The following is an 18,831-nucleotide window of genomic DNA, read 5'->3' as shown; positions in this document are numbered from 1 at the left end:
CCTCCACTAGTTTCGCAGCCCCCACCCACCGGTACATCATCCTCAAAATCCGTGCCTTCATCTTACTCCCTCCATGGCCTGGCCTAGTTCTATCTCTGCAGCCCCTTGTCCCAGTGCACACGCTCTATTCTACAATAGTGCGTGTCTCCATCACCCCCCTGGAGAGTTCCTTTGGTGGCGCTGCCTTCAGTCATCATGCGCCTTGCAGTCCTAAGCCCCTCCGTCCTTGCTATATCTCTCCCCTCCTTTGAGAGTCTCCCCCCCCCCGCCCCAACTACCATCCTATCAATTGTACCTTCAGTCACCTCCCCGGCAGCTCTCCCAGGTCCTATTGCCCCGTGAAGTATCCCCTCCTCTCCCAGCCGGTTCACTATAAAAAGGCACTATTGAAGGGTAGTCGCTGCTGTTATCTGTTTTAGTGTAACGTGCAAGAGTTGGGAACTTAGGAAATTAACCAGCAGCCAAACATGATGACAAAGCCCCTTTAATCCTCGATCCCAAACACATTATTCCTTGGAGATATAGTTTGATTTTTTTTTTGAATGGACCTAAGCTTCGAGCCCAGTGACCGAGGCTTTCTACGGGTGAAAGGATAATAGAGAGGATAGTGATCTCGCACCTCATCATCTATGATCATGTGACTTAACACAATGGGACCATAATGGGAAATGTTCTTTTGATTTTCTCCCTTTCTCTCCTAAAGACACTGACTCTAGTACTATCCCAGTGGCCGAAATATCCTTCTTTACCCCACCCAACAGGCCATTCCTCATACGTGAGCCTAAACACTGAACCAGCTATTCAACCACATGTGCCATCATAGCCAAACCAATCCTGACCTCAGTTACCATCCACATGAACATATGCATTTTCCAAAAGGGTTCCCCAGCCTTGAAAGGAGGAACATGAGAGGGGATCTAGTAGAGCTGATACGATAAACAGTATAAAAAAGTAAGTCACAAGGATTGATTTAGGGCAAACCATGACACCGTGTGAGAGAGAGTCCCAAAGACAGGAGAAGGGGAGAGTGGAACCTCATCCAAACTGTCCGTGAGAGAGACCCAAAGGCAGAAGTGGATAATGAGGCTGTGCAGATCAGTTTGCTGGGGCAGTGTGAGGCTGTGTAGATCAGTGTGCTGGGGCTGTGTGAGGCTGTGTGGATCAGTGTACTGGGGCTGTGTAGATCACTGTGCTGGGGCTGTGTGAGACTGTGTGGATCAGTGTGCTGGGGCTGTGTAGATCAGTGTGCTGGGGCTGTGTGAGACTGTGTGGATCAGTGTGCTGGGGCTGTGTAGATCAGTGTGCTGGGGCTGTGTAGATCAGTGTGCTGGGGCTGTGTGAGACTGTGTAGATCAGTGTGCTGGGGCTGTGTGAGGTTGTGTGGATCAGTGTGCTGGGGCTGTGTGAGGCTGTGTGGATCAGTGTACTGGGGCTGTGTAGATCAGTGTGCTGGGGCTGTGTGAGGCTGTGTGGATCAGTGTACTGGGGCTGTGTAGATCAGTGTGCTGGGGCTGTGTGAGACTGTGTGGATCAGTGTGCTGGGGCTGTGTGAGGTTGTGTGGATCAGTGTACTGGGGCTGTGTGAGGTTGTGTGGATCAGTGTACTGGGGCTGTGTGAGGCTGTGTGGATCAGTGCACTGGGGCTGTGTGAGACGGTGTGGATCAGTGTGCTGGGGCTGTGTGAGGTTGTGTGGATCAGTGTACTGGGGCTGTGTGAGGTTGTGTGGATCAGTGTACTGGGGCTGTGTAGATCAGTGTGCTGGGGCTGTGTGAGACTGTGTGGATCAGTGTGCTGGGGCTGTGTAGATCAGTGTGCTGGGGCTGTGTGAGACTGTGTGGATCAGTGTGCTGGGGCTGTGTAGATCAGTGTGCTGGGGCTGTGTAGATCAGTGTGCTGGGGCTGTGTGAGACTGTGTGGATCAGTGTACTGGGGCTGTGTAGATCAGTGTGCTGGGGCTGTGTGAGACTGTGTGGATCAGTGTGCTGGGGCTGTGTAGATCAGTGTGCTGGGGCTGTGTGAGACTGTGTGGATCAGTGTGCTGGGGCTGTGTGAGGCTGTGTGGATCAGTGTACTGGGGCTGTGTGAGGTTGTGTGGATCAGTGTACTGGGGCTGTGTGAGGTTGTGTGGATCAGTGCACTGGGGCTGTGTGAGGTTGTGTGGATCAGTGTACTGGGGCTGTGTGAGGTTGTGTGGATCAGTGTACTGGGGCTGTGTGAGGTTGTGTGGATCAGTGCACTGGGGCTGTGTGAGGTTGTGTGGATCAGTGCACTGGGGCTGTGTGAGGCTGTGTGGATCAGTGCACTGGGGCTGTGTGAGGTTGTGTGGATCAGTGTACTGGGGCTGTGTGAGGCTGTGTGGATCAGTGCACTGGGGCTGTGTGAGGCTGTGTGGATCAGTGCACTGGGGCTGTGTGAGGTTGTGTGGATCAGTGTACTGGGGCTGTGTGAGGTTGTGTGGATCAGTGTACTGGGGCTGTGTGAGGCTGTGTGGATCAGTGCACTGGGGCTGTGTGAGACGGTGTGGATCAGTGTGCTGGGGCTGTGTGAGGTTGTGTGGATCAGTGTACTGGGGCTGTGTGAGGTTGTGTGGATCAGTGCACTGGGGCTGTGTGAGGTTGTGTGGATCAGTGTACTGGGGCTGTGTGAGGTTGTGTGGATCAGTGCACTGGGGCTGTGTGAGGTTGTGTGGATCAGTGTACTGGGGCTGTGTGAGGCTGTGCTTCTGGTATATGTGGATGTTTCTGGATTGATACAGAACATTGTGGTCAGCTGCAACAGGTCCTGTGTTCCATGTATATGGAGAGCTGGGTAACTCTGGAATGACCTCTGACGGAGGATTCAGTGATACAGTGGACCCTAAACTTGCCATTTATCATTCGGACCTTTGGTCAAATTCAGACAGAGGGGCCAAGGGTCTCCTCTCTCTGATGGGGAACTGGATAGTAGGATGGGTTCGACATTGTCCTTTAACCTCTAATGGGACCTGGGTTAAAATCCAGCCCAGAGAGACAGAGTGAAGGTGTCTTCCTTTTGGCTCTTAAGTATGTGACATGAAATGATTCTGAGACAATTTCAACTAAATGCACAACAGGCATGGGCCCCTTGAAATGTGCTGGCTATTAATGTGCCACTATTGTTTGGGGAATCGAATCCTTCTCATACCATTTGCACAGTGCTCAGAAACTCTTAAATAATTTAATTATCAAATAATGTAGCTTTTAATCCATTATTACTCAAACAGGCATTGTTTGAATTGTCGCTTTAAAGTGCCAGACGTTTCCTCAGAGAGGTGCTCTGCTCTGTGTGGGTCAGAGGCTTGCATGTTACTTAGCTTTCTATTTCAACTGCAAACTCCACACATCAATCTGCAACCATTCAAGTCATTTAGAGAGATTTATAAACAGTCTGTGGCCTGAGGAATCCCCAGCGCAATGACATTCGGCGACTAATATACATTTCAAAATATGAATTACAGAATTGTATTCACACGCTGGGATTAATGGCATTTCCTGTGTCCCTCCAGTACCTCACCTTCTTCATCTGAACTGAGTCTTTAACCAGTTGACTGAAGATGTAATTATTCTTCATTTTTCCTTTGCTTTTCTTCCCATTTGTTATTTCTGCATGTCCTACCTGCTACTCCTCCCTTTGTCTGTCTGTGTGCTCCTCTCTCTGTCTAGCTGTACATCTCTTCTCTCTGTCTGTGTGCTCTTCCCTCTGTTTGTATATCTCCACTCTCTGTGTGCCTGTGTGTCTCCTTCTCCCTCTGTCCGTCGGTCTGCTTCCCTCTATCTGTCAGCGTATCTCCTCCTTTCATCTATTTGTTCCTTCTCCCTTCATCTGCTTCACCTTTAATCTGCCCGTCTGTCACCTTGGCCCATCTATTTGCATCTCTCTCTCAGTCTGACTGCATTTCCTCCCTCTGTATCACTGCACATCTGTACTTACAATCTAGATAGATGTCTGCACCTCCTCCTCAGTCAGTCTGCCTCCTCTCTTGATTTGTCTTCACATCCTCTCTCAGTCTTGTCTACATCTCTTCCCTCCATCTGTCTAAATCTCCTCCCTCCATCTATCTAAATCTCCTCCCGCCATCTATCTAAATCTCCTCCTTCCATCTGTCTGAATCTCCTCCCTCCACCTGTCTACATCTTCTCCCTCCGTTTGTCTGCACCTCCTCCTTCAGGTTTGTCTGCACTCCCTTCGGTTTGTCTGCAGCCGCTCCCTCAAAATTTTTTGCATCTCCTCTCTCATTGTGCCTGTCACTGCAACCCTCATCTGTCAGCATTGCTGCTATCGCTATGTCTGTGCACATACCGCTATGGGGCCCTGATGCTCCCTTGCATTGTGAAACCTATTCTTGTAGAGCTATCATGGCCAGCCATTGATCAGCGCGCTCCACCGGCTAGACAGCAGGGAAATTGCTTCAGTCAGTATTGGACCCAGTGGGCACACTGAGGACAGACCAGGGGAGGACTGAGGGAGGTTGATCAGGCCGTACTGGACCCAGCAAACCTCTTAACTCTAGGCCCTCTTGGGCCAAATGTTTCTCTGATACATGGTCAGACTGTGGACAGTCTCAAAGATTTCAAACAGAACCTGAGAGGACACATCCAAGCAACCTGCTCAGTACAGTTATTCATGGTAGCCATGTCCATTGATCAAGAGAGTGGGCAGACAGTGCATTCTGCAGTAATCCCATCTGGAAGACAGCTGCTACCATATACTGTAGACTTGCCCACTGGTCTTTCCATTCCCTGCCACTGTAGGAAGTGCCAACCTCATCTAGGCACCTACACTGGCATTGGGAGCTCATGTGGTCAATGGCAATGATTGATGCCCATCTTGTGACGTAGGCATTCTGTGCAGAGCAGCGCAACAAAGAGCAACAAATAGTTAATCTGTTTAGGACTTTTTAAATCTCCCCATCAAAAGTCCCTGCTTGCTTTCAAAGGTCCCCTTCAAATCCGTTCTCGCTGACCGTACTTTTGTCTCCCTTCCCTCAACTTCGATTCCTCCTGATGATTGTCAACCTTTTTTCTTCCCAGTATGCTTTGAGATGTCTTTTTTTCTCATTCATTCTCGGGATGTGGGCGTCACTGGCAAGGCTGGCATTTATTACTCATCCCTAATTACCTTGAGAGGGTGGTGCTGGGCCTTCTCCTTGAACCACTGCAAGAAGTTTTAACACAACTGAGTGGCTTGCCATGCCACTTCAGAGGGCAGTTAAGAGTCAACCATGTTGGGTGTGGGACTGGAGTCACATATAGGCCAGACCAGGTAAGGACGGCAGGTTTCCTTCCCTAAAGGACATTAGTGAACCAGATGGGTTTTTACAACAATCCAACAGCTTTATGGTCACTTTTACTGATACCAGCTTTTTATTTTCCAATTTCTTAAACTGAATTCAAATTCTCAAACTGCCATGGTGGGATTTGATCGCCTGTTTAGGATTGTTTATGAGAATACTTTTTCTGAGAGGTCCAACAAGGCATTCTACACATGCAGGTCTTTTTTTTATTGGAATCTGATCTGGTTCCCATTTTACCGTGTTCGCCCCATTAACACCATGACTTGACTCGGAGACCAGTGAACGCACCATAACTCCACGTGCACGGTTGCTGGAATTGCATTCATTGTTTTTCTATTACAGCAGTGAACTTCCCTGTACAGACTAACTTGCCCTGCAGACAGAATAAAATGGTGGAACTGGTGGCCGACGTTTGGTCCCTCTGTCTCTGGCACCGTTGGTGTCTGTTCATTTAGTCTCTGTCTCTCTCTGATACTGTTGGTGTCCGTTCATTTAGTCTCTCTATTTCTGTTGCTGTTGGTGTCTGTTAGTCTATCTCTGTGACTCTTAGGGCTCGATTTTAGGAGCGTGTTTCCGGCGGGTTACCAGCGGGGTGGCCCCGAAAATCCCGATCTCCGGTCACGTGACCGGATCGCGACGAAATCCCGGCCACTTCCGGGTACCGCGCTGACGTGCGGGGCTGCGCGCGCAAGCCCCGCTGGTGGGAATCCCGCAGGCAATTAAAGCCAGCGGGGTTCCACTTGAGAGTACTTAAGTTGCTCGTTGTGGTCAGTTAATGAGCTGAAGCAGCTGTCAAAAGAGGAAGTGTGGGATTTTAGGTTCAAGGCAGTGAGTTTCCCACACTGGGGGAAACAGTCTCCCTCCAACCAGGCGTGTTGCAGCCAGCAGCCTGTGGCAGGTGCCAAGGTGCGCTCCACGGGGGAGAGCCCTCACCCACGCAGGAGGCCACCGCGTCACATAGGGCAACCCCTGCCCTCCACCACCCCCCGCCAAGCCAGAGGACAGACCGACACGAAACCGCAGCCCCAGTCCGAGGAACCACACACCTACCCTGCACAACCCCTCAGACCAACACCTGCCAGTTGGGTGGTGTGTGGACACCCTCGGAGGACGAAGAGCATGACCAGCACCAGCAGCCTCGCAGTCCACGCCGTCCGCCGCAGAGACGTGGATCCCCCCAACACGGTGTTGTTGCACGCCCACCTGCACAGCAGGAGGGAGGGCTACCGCAGAGAGAGACGCGTCGCAGAGGGCACTACCCTCGCCACAAGGTCCACAGACCGAGGCGCAGCTCCCCGGACCTCTCCGAGCAGCAGTGCACAGGGAGGCGCAGATTCGCTCGACATGTAGTCGTGGAGATCTGCAGCCTCTTTCATGCCGAGCTGCTCTTGGCTGGCCCCAGCACCAACTGCTTACCTGTCGCTGGCAAAGTCACCACTGCCCTCCACACCTTCTCCTCCGCATCCTTCCAGGGTGCAGCCGGCTACACCGCCGATGTCTCTCAGTCGTCTGCGCAGACGAGCCCTGCAAATACACCTGCACCTACTCTGCAGTAACACGATGGGTGGCATCAGTGGTGGGTCCTCATAGTGATACCCAGGAGCGGGCATTATTGGACACAACGGACAGGATTCGCGGAGACATGGCAGTGGTGATGTCAATATAATGTGTGCTGTTTGTTGCTCTGAAATTCAATATGACAAACCCTCAGACACCCTTGTGCACCCCCTTCATGCTGATGAGACGTTTGCCTTACGCTGCCTACTGCACATATGTGATGCATGCCCTGTGGCTGCAGCACAGGTGGTGGCAGGTTGAGTGAGGCTGGCCGTGAGGGAGATGCAGGAGAGGGTGAGTATGGGATGGAGCCATGAGATTGTATGAGGATTGGGTTGCGTGTTAGTGGCAGGATGAGTACTGGCGAGGTGAGTAGGTGGAGGTAAGATGAGGATGGGGTGTGAGTGGGTATGAAGGGTGATGTGACAGAATAGTGTTGGCGGTGCCGAAGGAGATTTGGGGTGGGGACAGTGTTGTGGCAGACGGAGTGTAGGGGAAAGACTTCGTGTTCTCACTGTGGCGGACCTACTGCGGTCATTGCAGCGCCTCCTGCACTGTATGCAGGTGGGCCATATGTTGGTGGCGCAGGTGACCCCCTCTGCCACCTCGAGCCAGGCCTTCTTGGTGGCAGAGGCAGGCCGCTTCCTCCCGCCCGCCGGGGGGAAGATCTGTGTCCTCCCCCTCCTCCTCACCCCATCTGATGATACCTGGGGTGAGGCATCATTAAACTGGGAGCAGCCTTCCCCCTGGGCTGCTCCATGCTGCAATTTGTCCCATTGGTTGCAGCATCTGTCAGTGGAGGACTGCCCCTTTAACTAGAGAGCCTCCAGCTGACAGATCGTACTGCGCATGCGCAGCCCGACCGACGCGCAGGCCAGCGCCGTGGACCCCGGAGGAGCAGGTAATTGATTCCTATTAGTGTGTTGCCTGCTACGATCGCGTGGGCAACCCACTAATTTCGCCGTTCGCGTTTTCGACGCTCCCGGAGAACCACCCGCTGGGAACCCGCAGGCCTGCTAAATTCGAGCCCTTAGTGTCAGTTCATTTAATCCCTCGGTCTCTGTTGCTGTTGGTGGCTGTTCATTTAGTATCTCTCTCTCTCTGCCATTGTTGGTGTCTGTTTATTTAGTCTCTCTCTTGACCATCGGCAGCGAGGGGCGGGGGGTTGGGGGGGGTGTGGTATTGGCATGGATGCTGGTTTAATATCCCAACCAGCAGTTTCTCAGATGGGGGTGGTTGGAGGTGAATGAGAGTTTGTGATCCTATGCCAGAATTTCTGCTCTGTGGTGGGGAGGAGAAGGTTTGTTGTCCTAACCTCGAATTTCTGCAACGTGTTTGTGGCCGTATGCTGTGGGAATGCATTTAGCCTTATGGTCATTTTTTGCTCAGTAGGTGGGTTTTGATTTTATTTTTTTGCTCATTGAGTGAGGGCCACATTTATTCATCTACCGGGGGTTGTAGAAAGTGATGCAGTGGTGGTGCTGTGGGGAGAGATTTCTTTTCGTTGGTTGCAATTCTTACTAGTTGATCTCCCATGGCATTGCAACTCTTCACAAGGGAGATATTTGAACTAAGACAGGGAAACCAGAGGTAAAGGGACTAAATGAATAGATACCAACAGCAACAGAGAAAAAGACTAAATGAACAAACACCAACTGTGGCAGAGGTAGAGAGACTAAATGAACCAAGGGAGGGGAGGGGTAAGAAAAAGGGAGAGGATGAGAACACTGAATGCAGACTGAATGAGGGGGAGAGGAAGGGTAGGGAAGAGAGAGGCTGCGAGGAAAAGGAATGGGGAGGGGAGAGAGGGCGGATTGAGGGTAAGGTCAGGAGAAGGGTGGGGTCAGGGAGAAATGAGGGGAGAGGAGGATGGTAAGGGAGAGGAGAGAGGGAAAATGAAAGAGATGGGGAGTAATTGAGAGGGAGCGGGAGGAGGGGTGAGGGAAAGAAGAAGGTGAGATGGAGGAGAGAAGCGATTTCATGATCAGTGCAATATAAGTAACATTCACTTTTTGAACTTCCTAATAGCACCTGCACTAAAATTAGCATTAAAAGATGAAAACCCGAACGGATGTCCCTGGCAGTTGTATTCCGCTGAATATGGGAAATGTGGTGGATTCAATCAAAGTGTCTGTCAACCACTGCTGAGGGAAGACTCAGCTGAGGAAAAAGGAGGACCTTTAGGAACTCTGGTGTGGCAAATAGATTTATTAGGGCAAGTATGACGGAGAAGGAGAAAACTAGAGAAAGGGATGAAGTATTTACTGGAAGCGGGGTGGGAAGAAACACAATCCAAATAGTTGTGGAAGGCTGAGCTTGTAATAAATATCAATGGAAAGCCTATTGCAACAGATGGAGAGAGAGAAAGACAGAAAAAGAAGGGAAGGGATAGAGCACACAAAGGCAAATAATAGATGAGAATTGGAAACATTTGGAGTTCTATAATTTTAAATAGCCAGGCAAGCTCTTATAAAATGTTACGATTCTTCCAAGTAACTTGACTGCAGAATATTCCAATATTTCAGATTTTGTCATCATTCTTCAAAATATAAGCTTGTGCACACACTCAACATTGATTTAGGATGTTAACAATTGATTATTTTCAGTTTATTTAATTTAATTGAGTGATGGCTAGAAGAGTGAATAGAGACCCAACACTAACAACTCTCAGCCAGACGTTTGCCTGAGAGAACTGAGACCTGCTGCAATCCCAGAGCTTTTCTTGATATCTGTCAATCACAGGTTTAAAGTGTCCAATCAACTTCTGCGTAAATCTTGTCTCCATTTCACTGGCGAGTTTGAGAAGCCATGGCAAACCCGTTCAGATAAGGTAAAATTTGTTTCAGGTTCAGAATCCACTAAAAATTAAGTACCTCAACTGTTTAAATTACCTACATTACCCCTTTAACAAGCTAGCCGCCAGCATTAATTGGGGATGGGACTTCCGGGTTTCGGCTGCCTGCGCGCATCCAAATGATTCCTGGGTTAAACCTGGGTGTGTTGGATTCAGGAAGCAGTCCCACTGAAGAAATCCACAATTTTTACTACCCACTCACCCCCAGCCCACCCGTCTTGGGGGTTAAAATTACTCCCTCTGTCTCTGCCACTATTGGCGTTTGTTCGTTTCGTCTCTCTATCTCTGCCACTGTTGCTGTCTGTTCATTTAGTCTCTCTGTGGGGAATTTTAATCTCCAAGAACAGGTGGGTTGGGAGGTGAAAATAGCAGGTTTTTCAATCGCGACTGCAACCCGGCTCAAACGCGCCCACTTCTGGGTTTAATGTGGGCGCATTTGGATCCGTGCACTGGACCGAGTCACAGAGGTCGGGTCCCCAATTAGTGCCAGCGGGCAGGTCGTAAACGGGGCAGTTAACGTTGTTGAGAGAGTTGAAGTAGGTTTTTTTTGATTGAGTCTGACAGAAAATCAAATTTAACATCTCCAGCACTGGTTTCCTGGGGCTTCTGAATCTCTTCAGTGAAACAAATGGAGGCGAGATTCAGCCGCAGTTAATTTGGGTTTTTAAACATGTGATTGCCCCATCTGAATTAAAGGTTAGTTATTGCAGCTGGTCTCTCAGTTCTCCCAGGCAAACGTTTGGCTGAGAGTTCTTGTGTTGAGACAGTTTTAGCAAAACGTTGGATCTTTTCAAACTAACAAGATCAGGATGGGGGCGCCATGGATGTATTCAAGAGGCGGAGATGCCGGTGATGGACTGGGGTTGACAATTGTAAACAATTTTACAACACCAAGTTATAGTCCAGCAATTTTATTTTAAATTCACAAGCTTTCGGAGGCTTCCTCCTTCCTCAGGTAAATGTTCAGGAGCTCCTTGAAGCCTACGCATTTATACATGTAGAACAATACATGGTGTTTACAGAATGCCCCTGCAACTGCCCGTTGCCAAGGCAATCACCGTGTTCAGACAGAGAGGTGTCACCTGCAGAACCCCCGAATACACATTCAACAAAAAAAACAAACAGGAAAAAAAAACAGAGAGAGGCAGAAACATCCGGAAGGCAGAGAAAGCCAGCAAATGACCCATTATATTAAAAACAGATAACATTTGTTCGCTGGTGGGGTAACGTGTAGCGTGACATAAACCCAAGATCCCGGTTGAGGCCGTCCTCATGGGTGCGGAACTTGGCTATCAATTTCTGCTCGACGATTTTGCGTTGTCGTGTGTCTCGAAGGCCGCCTTGGAGTACGCTTACCCGAAGGTCGGTGGATGAATGTCCATGACTGCTGAAGTGTTCCCCGACTGGGAGGGAACCCTCCTGTTTGGCGATTGTTGCGCGGTGTCCGTTCATCCGTTGTCGCAGCGTCTGCATGGTCTCGCCAATGTACCATGCTCTGGGGCATCCTTTCCTGCAACGTATGAGGTCGACAACGTTGGCCGAGTCACAGGAGTATGAACCATGCACCTGGTGGGTGGTGTCCTCTCGTGTGATGGTGGTATCTGTGTCGATGATCTGGCATGTCTTGCAGAGGTTACCGTGGCAGGGTTGTGTGGTGTCGTGGACGCTGTTCTCTTGAAAGCTAGGTAATTTGCTGCGAACGATGGTCTGTTTGAGGTTGGGTGGCTGTTTAAAGGCGAGTAGTGGAGGTGTGGGGATGGCCATAGCGAGGTGTTTGTCCTCATTGATGACATGTTGAAGGCTGCGGAGAACATGGCGTAGTTTCTCCGCTCCGGGGAAGTGCTGGACGACAAAGGGTACTCTGTTGGTTGCGTCCCGTGTTAGTCTCCTGAGGAGGTCTATGCGATTTTTTGCTGTGGCCCGTCGGAACTGTCGATCGATGAGTCGAGCGTCATATCCCGTTCTTACGAGGGCGTCTTTCAGCGTCTGTAGGTGTCCATCGCGTTCCTCCTCGTCTGAGCAGACCCTGTGTATTCGCAGGGCCTGTCCATAGGGGATGGCCTCTTTGACGTGGTTAGGGTGGAAGCTGGAAAAGTGGAGCATCGTGAGGTTGTCCGTGGGCTTGCGGTAGAGTGAGGTGCTGAGGTGCCCGTCTTTGATGGAGATTCGTGTGTCCAAGAAAGAAACTGATTCTGAGGAGTAGTCCATGGTGAGCTTGATGGTGGGATGGAACTTGTTGATGTTATCGTGTAGTCTCTTTAGTGATTCCTTGCCGTGGGTCCATAGAAAGAAAATGTCGTCGGTGTATCTGGTGTATAGTGTTGGTTGGAGGTCTTGTGCAGTGAAGAAGTCCTGCTCGAACTTGTGCATGAAAATGTTGGCGTATTGGGGTGCGAATTTGGTCCCCATGGCTGTTCCGTGTGTTTGGGTAAAGAACTGGTTATCGAAGGTGAAGACATTGTGATCCAGGATGAAGCGGATGAGTTGTAGGATGGCTTCCGGAGATTGGCTGTTGTTGGTGTTGAGTATTGATGCTGTCGCAGCGATGCCGTCATCGTGGGGGATACTGGTGTATAGTGCCGAGACGTCCATCGTGGTGAGAAGTGTTCCTGGTTCAACTGGTCCGTGGGTACTGAGTTTTTGTAGGAAGTCTGTAGTGTCGCGACAGAAGCTGGGGGTTCCCTGTACGATGGGTTTCAGGATGCCCTCGATGTATCCAGAGAGGACATCTGAGGAGGAAGAAAATGACCATCCACGGCAGCCACCTCATGCTGTGTTGAGATCTGCAGGGGCACAAGAGAGAGGTGCACAACAAAGATCAGGAGAACAGCAGAGAGGGGAGCTGAGTGGAGAACAGCTGAGAGAGGAGCAACAAAGGCGCCGAGGTCACAGGCGGCACTACCCATGTGAGAGGGTATACAGACAGAGGCTGAGCTTCCTGGACCTCTCTGAGGAGCAGTGCCTACACTTGCTCCGATTGAGTTGGCAGGTGATCGCGGACATCTGCAGCCTCATTGAGGAAGAGCCTGCTGGACCTGGTAGCCACGAAGTGCCTGTCGCAGCAAAAATCACCACTGCTCTCAATTTCTTTGCCTCTGGATCCTTCCAGGGCACCTCCGGAGACATCTCCAGGATGTGTCAGTCTTCTGCACATAAGTATATTCCCTGGCAGCTGTCATGATGCGTTTATATTGCACCAGTCCAACATTCCAGACCTCTTCCAAACAGGACACAGACTTAAGGGCTGGCTTGTTAGAGACAAGGGATACCCCCTGCAAATTTGGCTCATGACACCTGTGAGGAACCCCACCAATGAGGCACAAAAGTGCTACAAACAGAGCCACATGATCACCAGGTGCACCATTGAACAAGCCATCGGCATGTTGAAGATGCACTTCAGGAACCTGGATAGGTCTGGAGGCGCCCTTCAGTACTCGCCAGCAAGGGTCTCCAGAATCATTGTGTGCTGCGTCCTGCACAATACAGCACAGCAGAGAGGTTTAGAGTTGGAGGAGGATGAAGGTGCTCATCAATCATCCTCTGATAGCGACAGCATTGAAGAAGAGGAAGAGGAAGACAAGGAGGACTATGAAAATGGGGCACCCATCGCCAGACCAGCCACGCACATTGCTGCCTGGGATGCTAGGGATGCCCTCATCACTCACAGATTCTCTTAGTGGCAGAAACGAGATATTGAGATATTCAGGCTAGATGCCACAGCAACCACCAGCACCAATCCACCCCCCCATCATTGCACAAAACAGTCCTTCAACCAAGCATATACCCATTGATCATCCACCCAATGGGTCCCATCATGTATTGGCATTCATCATGAAGCAAATGAAAGAGTGACTTAACACTTGGAATGCAATAGTGGCCAAGGCGTGGAAGTGGTGCAAATCAATAAATTTTATGTGTCAGTATTAAAAAAATGAAACTTCACAACATAACATTTCTTCAAGCACCCATGTGCTTACCCTCGGTGAACTATAATTTCTTGAACTTACGCTTCCTACCGCTTCTATGTGGTGCATCCCCTGTGGCTTCTACAAAGGTAGAGGCAGGCTGCTCAGATTCCTGTCCTGACTGCTGAGATGCTTTTGGCCTACAACCTCAGGGTTCTGGAGGCCGTGAGGACCTTGCCAAAGAATGCTCCACCTGCAGTTGTAGAGGGGCAGACTCGGCCATCTGTAGACGAGGCAGCATGATGAGTACTGGTTTGGAGGGGGGGGGGGCAACGGGTGAGACATGATTTGAGTGGAGTTCCCACTTCCATGTCCCCTTTCATCATCAACCCTCTCCTGGGCCAGCATCACATCACTCCTACCTGGAGAACAGTTAGGTGCACATTAGTGACGCGTTGTAAGGCCACGGATAAGGTATCTATCATCCTGTTTAAGGTGGCAGACATGCTACCTTAAACATGATGATACGGGAGACATGCTACGGGAATTAGGGGTTACGGGGAGCAGGCAGGAAATTGGACATGATTTTAGATTTGAGGTTAGGACCAGATCAGCCATGATCTTATTGAATGGCGGAGCTGGCTCGAGGGGCCGATTGGCCTACTCCTGCTCCTATTTCTTATGTTCTTATGTTCTTATGCTGGTTTCCAAAGTCTGTATGGCCGTGGTCATGGCCTGCATAGACTCATTTGAGGGCCATGCTTGAAGCTCCATGCAGGCGGCCACCCTCTTCATGGCAGACATTCTCACAATTACCTGCAACAACAATCCACTCATGTTGGAGTTGGACTCCTCCATCCTCTCCGCTATTGTGGAGAGTGTGCCTGACACGTTTTCCAGAACCTCGCAAAGTTGCAGCTGTACCTCAATCATTCTCATTCTCAACGATGGCCCCCGGGGTTCAGCATCTCTGTCCAGCTGAGCAGAGCTTGGAGGGGAGTGGACTCTCCACTGCTGTCCCTGCCACCAGTGTCTGTTCATGCGCACTTGTGAGTTGTGAATCGCCAGGTGACAACCCAACTAACTGGCTAACAGGACCCACTGAAGTGCTAGTATCTGCGCTGGTGCATGGCCGTATGTATATCCTCAGGTGCATCCTCAGAAGGAATGAGGTTCTCTGAGGAATCAATGTCATGCATCGCCACACATTCTTCTTATCACTGAAGGCACTGGAAGACAAAAAAAAGCGATATGAATTAGTCATGGCAAAGTAACAATCTTGGCAGCCACCATTCTCAGGTTTCTCATAGTTCAGAAATAAAGTCATCATGTATTTGAAAGATCTTTAATTCTTTCACCAGGCATCTGCGGGTTCCCAGTCTCTCCACCTCTGATGGAGAGGGATGCAGATGTGCCACCTATCTCCGTGGCCTCCTCCTCTGCATTGGTCAGCTGGACTAGTTGTGGAGGGCCTCCTCCAATCCTCATCCTCTCCCTTGCGTTTTGCTCTCTCTTCTCCTACAAGCAGCGAAAGAACGGACCTGCGGAGTGACTGAAGGTCACATATTCACCCATTGGATTGCATAAGGATTGGGGTGAGTGGCAGCGGTGGATAGATACATAGGGAGATGAGGAAGTGCATTGAAAGTGAAGGATGGGTGCTGCTGAACCTTAAGTGGGTGTGAGGAGTGATATGATGGAGTAGGCTTGGCAAGGCAGAGTGAGGGAGGAGTGTTCTAGACCACAGGATGTAGGTGAATCAGCAGCTGTACTCACTTTTCCTGACCTGGTTAGGTCATTAAACCGCTTCCTGCACTACAGCCAAGACCTGGGCACCATACCCCTGCTTCTCACCTCCAGCCATGCCTTCTTGGTGGCAGAACCAGGTTTCTTCCTCCCTTCGCTGGGTAAATTGTTTCCCTCCTGCTCCTCATTGCACCAGCAGTACTTCAAGAGAATCATCTGTGAACCTGGGTGCTGGCCTTGATTTCTTTGAATCTATAGCTTAATTTCCTCCTTTCTCCTCAAATACATTTGTGCATTGGCCCTTTAAATAATGGACTTCAGATCATGTCCTGCGGGTGCGGATTCCGTCCGCTATGCAGCTTGAAGACATGAAACCCGGAAGCAAAAATAATTGGCTTCAGTTAAGTTGTGATCGCAGATTCCGACACGCTCACTTCACTTCCGTGTTTCCCATGTGAAAATTTACCCCTCCCCCCAACCACTCTCTTCCCGGCTCCAGGAAAAAAACATGCCCTCTGTCTCTGATGCTGTTGGTGTCTGTTCATTTAGTCTCTATCTCTGGTACCCTTGGTGTCTGTTCATTTAGTCTCTCTATCTCTGATACTCTTGGTGTCTGTTCATTTAGTCTCTCTATCCCTGGTACACTTGGTGTCTGTTCATTTAGTCTCTCTATCTCTGATACTCTTGGTGTCTGTTCATTTAGTCTCTCTATCTCTGATACTCTTGGTGTCTGTTCATTTAGTCTCTCTATCCCTGGTACACTTGGTGTCTGTTCATTTAGTCTCTCTATCTCTGGTACACTTGGGGCTCGATTTACGCACCCCCGAGCGGGTGCGTTCGTGGCGGGGGGGCTGCGAAAATCGGAAAGCCGGCGGGGTGCCACTTAAAGTCATCATTAAGGTATTTCAGGTCGTTTAGAGACCTGATTAACATGACATTTTAGGAGGACTGGGATTTTGCAAACAACTGGGACTGTTTCCCGTACTGGGGGAAACACTCCCAGTTCAAATGGAAGTGTTGCAGCCATCAGCCTGTGGCAGCTGCAAAGGTCCATTTGACAGGTTGGGGGGAAGACCCTCACTCATTGCAGGAGGCCACTCTGTCATTTTGGACAAAGTTTGGCCTCCACCACCCTCCTCCTAACAAGAAAACTCACCAACTTGCACACTTACCCTGGTGTCCAGACACATGTACCTACCTTGCGGACCCCCTCAAATGTACATCTTCTGGATGGGGGCCGCCGTAGCTGCAGTCATGACCTCCTCGGAGGACGAACAGCATCACCAGCCTCACCGGCCACGCCGTCCACCTCTGACACGTGGTGCTCCACAACACAGTGCTGTGACACATCCACCTGCACAGCAGGAGGGAGGGCAACCGCAGAGAGAGATGCGTCGCAGAAGGCACTACCCTCGCCACAGGGTCTATAGACTGAGGCTCAGCTTCCTGGACCTCTCTGAGCAGCAGTGCACACGGAGGCTCAGAGTCACTCGATATGTAGTCGTGGACGTCTGCAGCCTCCTTCATGCTGAGCTGCTCCCGGCTGGCCCGAGCACCATCATCTTACCTGTCGCTGTCAAAGTCACTACTGCCCTCAACAACTTCTCCTCTGCATCCTTCCAGGGTGCCACCGGGGACATCGCTGACGTCTCTCAGTCGTCTGCACAAAAGAGCCCTGCAAATACACCTACACCCACTCTGCAGTGACACAATGGGTGGCATCAGTTGTGGGTCTTCATTGTGATCCTCAGGAAAGGGCATTATTGCACAAACCAGACAAGATTCGCAAAGATGTGGCAGTAGTGGTGACAATATAATATGTTATGTGAGTTGATCAGAAATTAAATATAGGTAAAAACCATGACAAACCCTCAAACACCCTTGTGCATCCCCTTCATGCCCACGACACGTTTGCCTTACGCTGCCTACTGCACATATGTGATGCATGCCCTGTGGCTGCAGCACAGGTAGTGGCAGGTTGAGTGAGGCTGACCGTGAAAGAGATGCATGAGAGGGTGAGTATGAGATAGAGCCATGAGATTGTATGAGGATTGGGTTGAGTGGTAGTGGCGGGATGAGTACTGGCGAGGTGAGTAAGTGCAGGTAAGATGAGGATGAGCTTTGAGTGGGTGTGAGGAGTGATATGATAGAGTAGTGTTGGCAGTGCAGAAGGAGATGTGGGGTGGGGGCGGTGATGTGGCAGACGGAGTGTAGGGGAATGAGTAAGTGTACTCACTTCGGCTGACCTACTTAGGTCATTGAAGTGCCTCCTGCACTGTATGCAGGTGCGCGATATGTTAGTGGTGCAGGTGACTTGCTCTGCCACCTCGAGCCAGGCCTTGGTGGCAGAGGCAGGCCGCTTCCTCCCGCTGTCCTCCCCCTCCTCCTCACCCCATCCAATAATACCTGGAGTGAGGCATCATTAAACCTGGGAGCATCCTTCCCCCTGGGCTGCTCCATGCTGTAATTTTACCTATTTCCTGCAGCATCAGTCAGTGGTGGACTGACCCTTTAAATAGGGCTCCTCCAGCTGACAGCCTATGCTGCGCATGCACAGTTCGCCCGCTGCGCAGTTTTCCAGCGTGAAACCCGGAAGCACAGGTAAGTGGCTCCAATCAAGCTGCAGTCGCGTGCGGAGCACCCCGATTTCACTGGGCGTGTTACCCACGCGCCCAGTCGACCCCCCGCTGCAAACCCGCCGCCCTCCTAATATCGGGCCTATGGTGTCTGTTCATTTCGTCCCTCTATCTCTGATACTCTTGGTGTCTGTTCATTTAGTCTCTTTGCCTCTGAAGGTCCTTTGCCCCCAGGTGCAGGGAACAAAAGCGTCCTGTGACGTGGTGCTCCCTAGCCTGTTGGTATGTACACCACCTCATTTATTTTCCAGTGCTGTCTCTGAAGAGAGGATTGTTGAATAAATGGCATTTATGTTAATAAGAAAACAGTAAATTGTGGTACTCTGAGCGGGTGCTGAACCGCTGATGCTGAATCATCCTTTATCCATGGTGAGTTATTACCTGAGGACTGCTGCAGGGACTCCCTGTGAAGTTTATAAATATGACATACCAGTAATAGTCCTGCGGGGGCGAATAACATAAAATGCTGCTGAGCCAAGACTGGGAATCCCGGCTTTTCTACATCAGATAGAATGCCAGTGAAAAGGAGACAGGGCAACAGAAAGGGGGTATACAGCAGGAACAGGGTATTAGTGCAGTCAAAATAGAAAACATATGCAGCTTAAATGAAATAGGGCATTTGTGCAACAGAAACAAGGCATTTGTGAAACAGAAACGTGACATTAGTGCAACAGAAATGGGGCATTAGTGGAACAGAAACTGGGCATTAGTGTAATATAAATGGGACATTGGTGTAATAGAAACAAGGCATTAGAAACTGGGCATTAGTGTAATATAAACTGGGTATTAGTGCAATATAAATGGGGTATTAGTGCAATATA

General features: G+C 50.3%; 1 protein-coding gene across 7 annotated transcripts in view; it reads left to right on the top strand.

The window, feature by feature from the left end:
• shank3a (SH3 and multiple ankyrin repeat domains 3a) overlaps positions 1-18,831 on the top strand; it is a 777,353-nt gene that overhangs the window by 514,635 nt on the left and 243,887 nt on the right. The gene's annotated exons all lie outside the window — the stretch shown is intronic.

Source organism: Heptranchias perlo, chromosome 24 (assembly GCF_035084215.1).
Source record: "Heptranchias perlo isolate sHepPer1 chromosome 24, sHepPer1.hap1, whole genome shotgun sequence".
Lineage (NCBI taxonomy): Eukaryota > Metazoa > Chordata > Chondrichthyes > Hexanchiformes > Hexanchidae > Heptranchias > Heptranchias perlo.
This window is presented reverse-complemented; position numbering and strand designations above follow the sequence as displayed.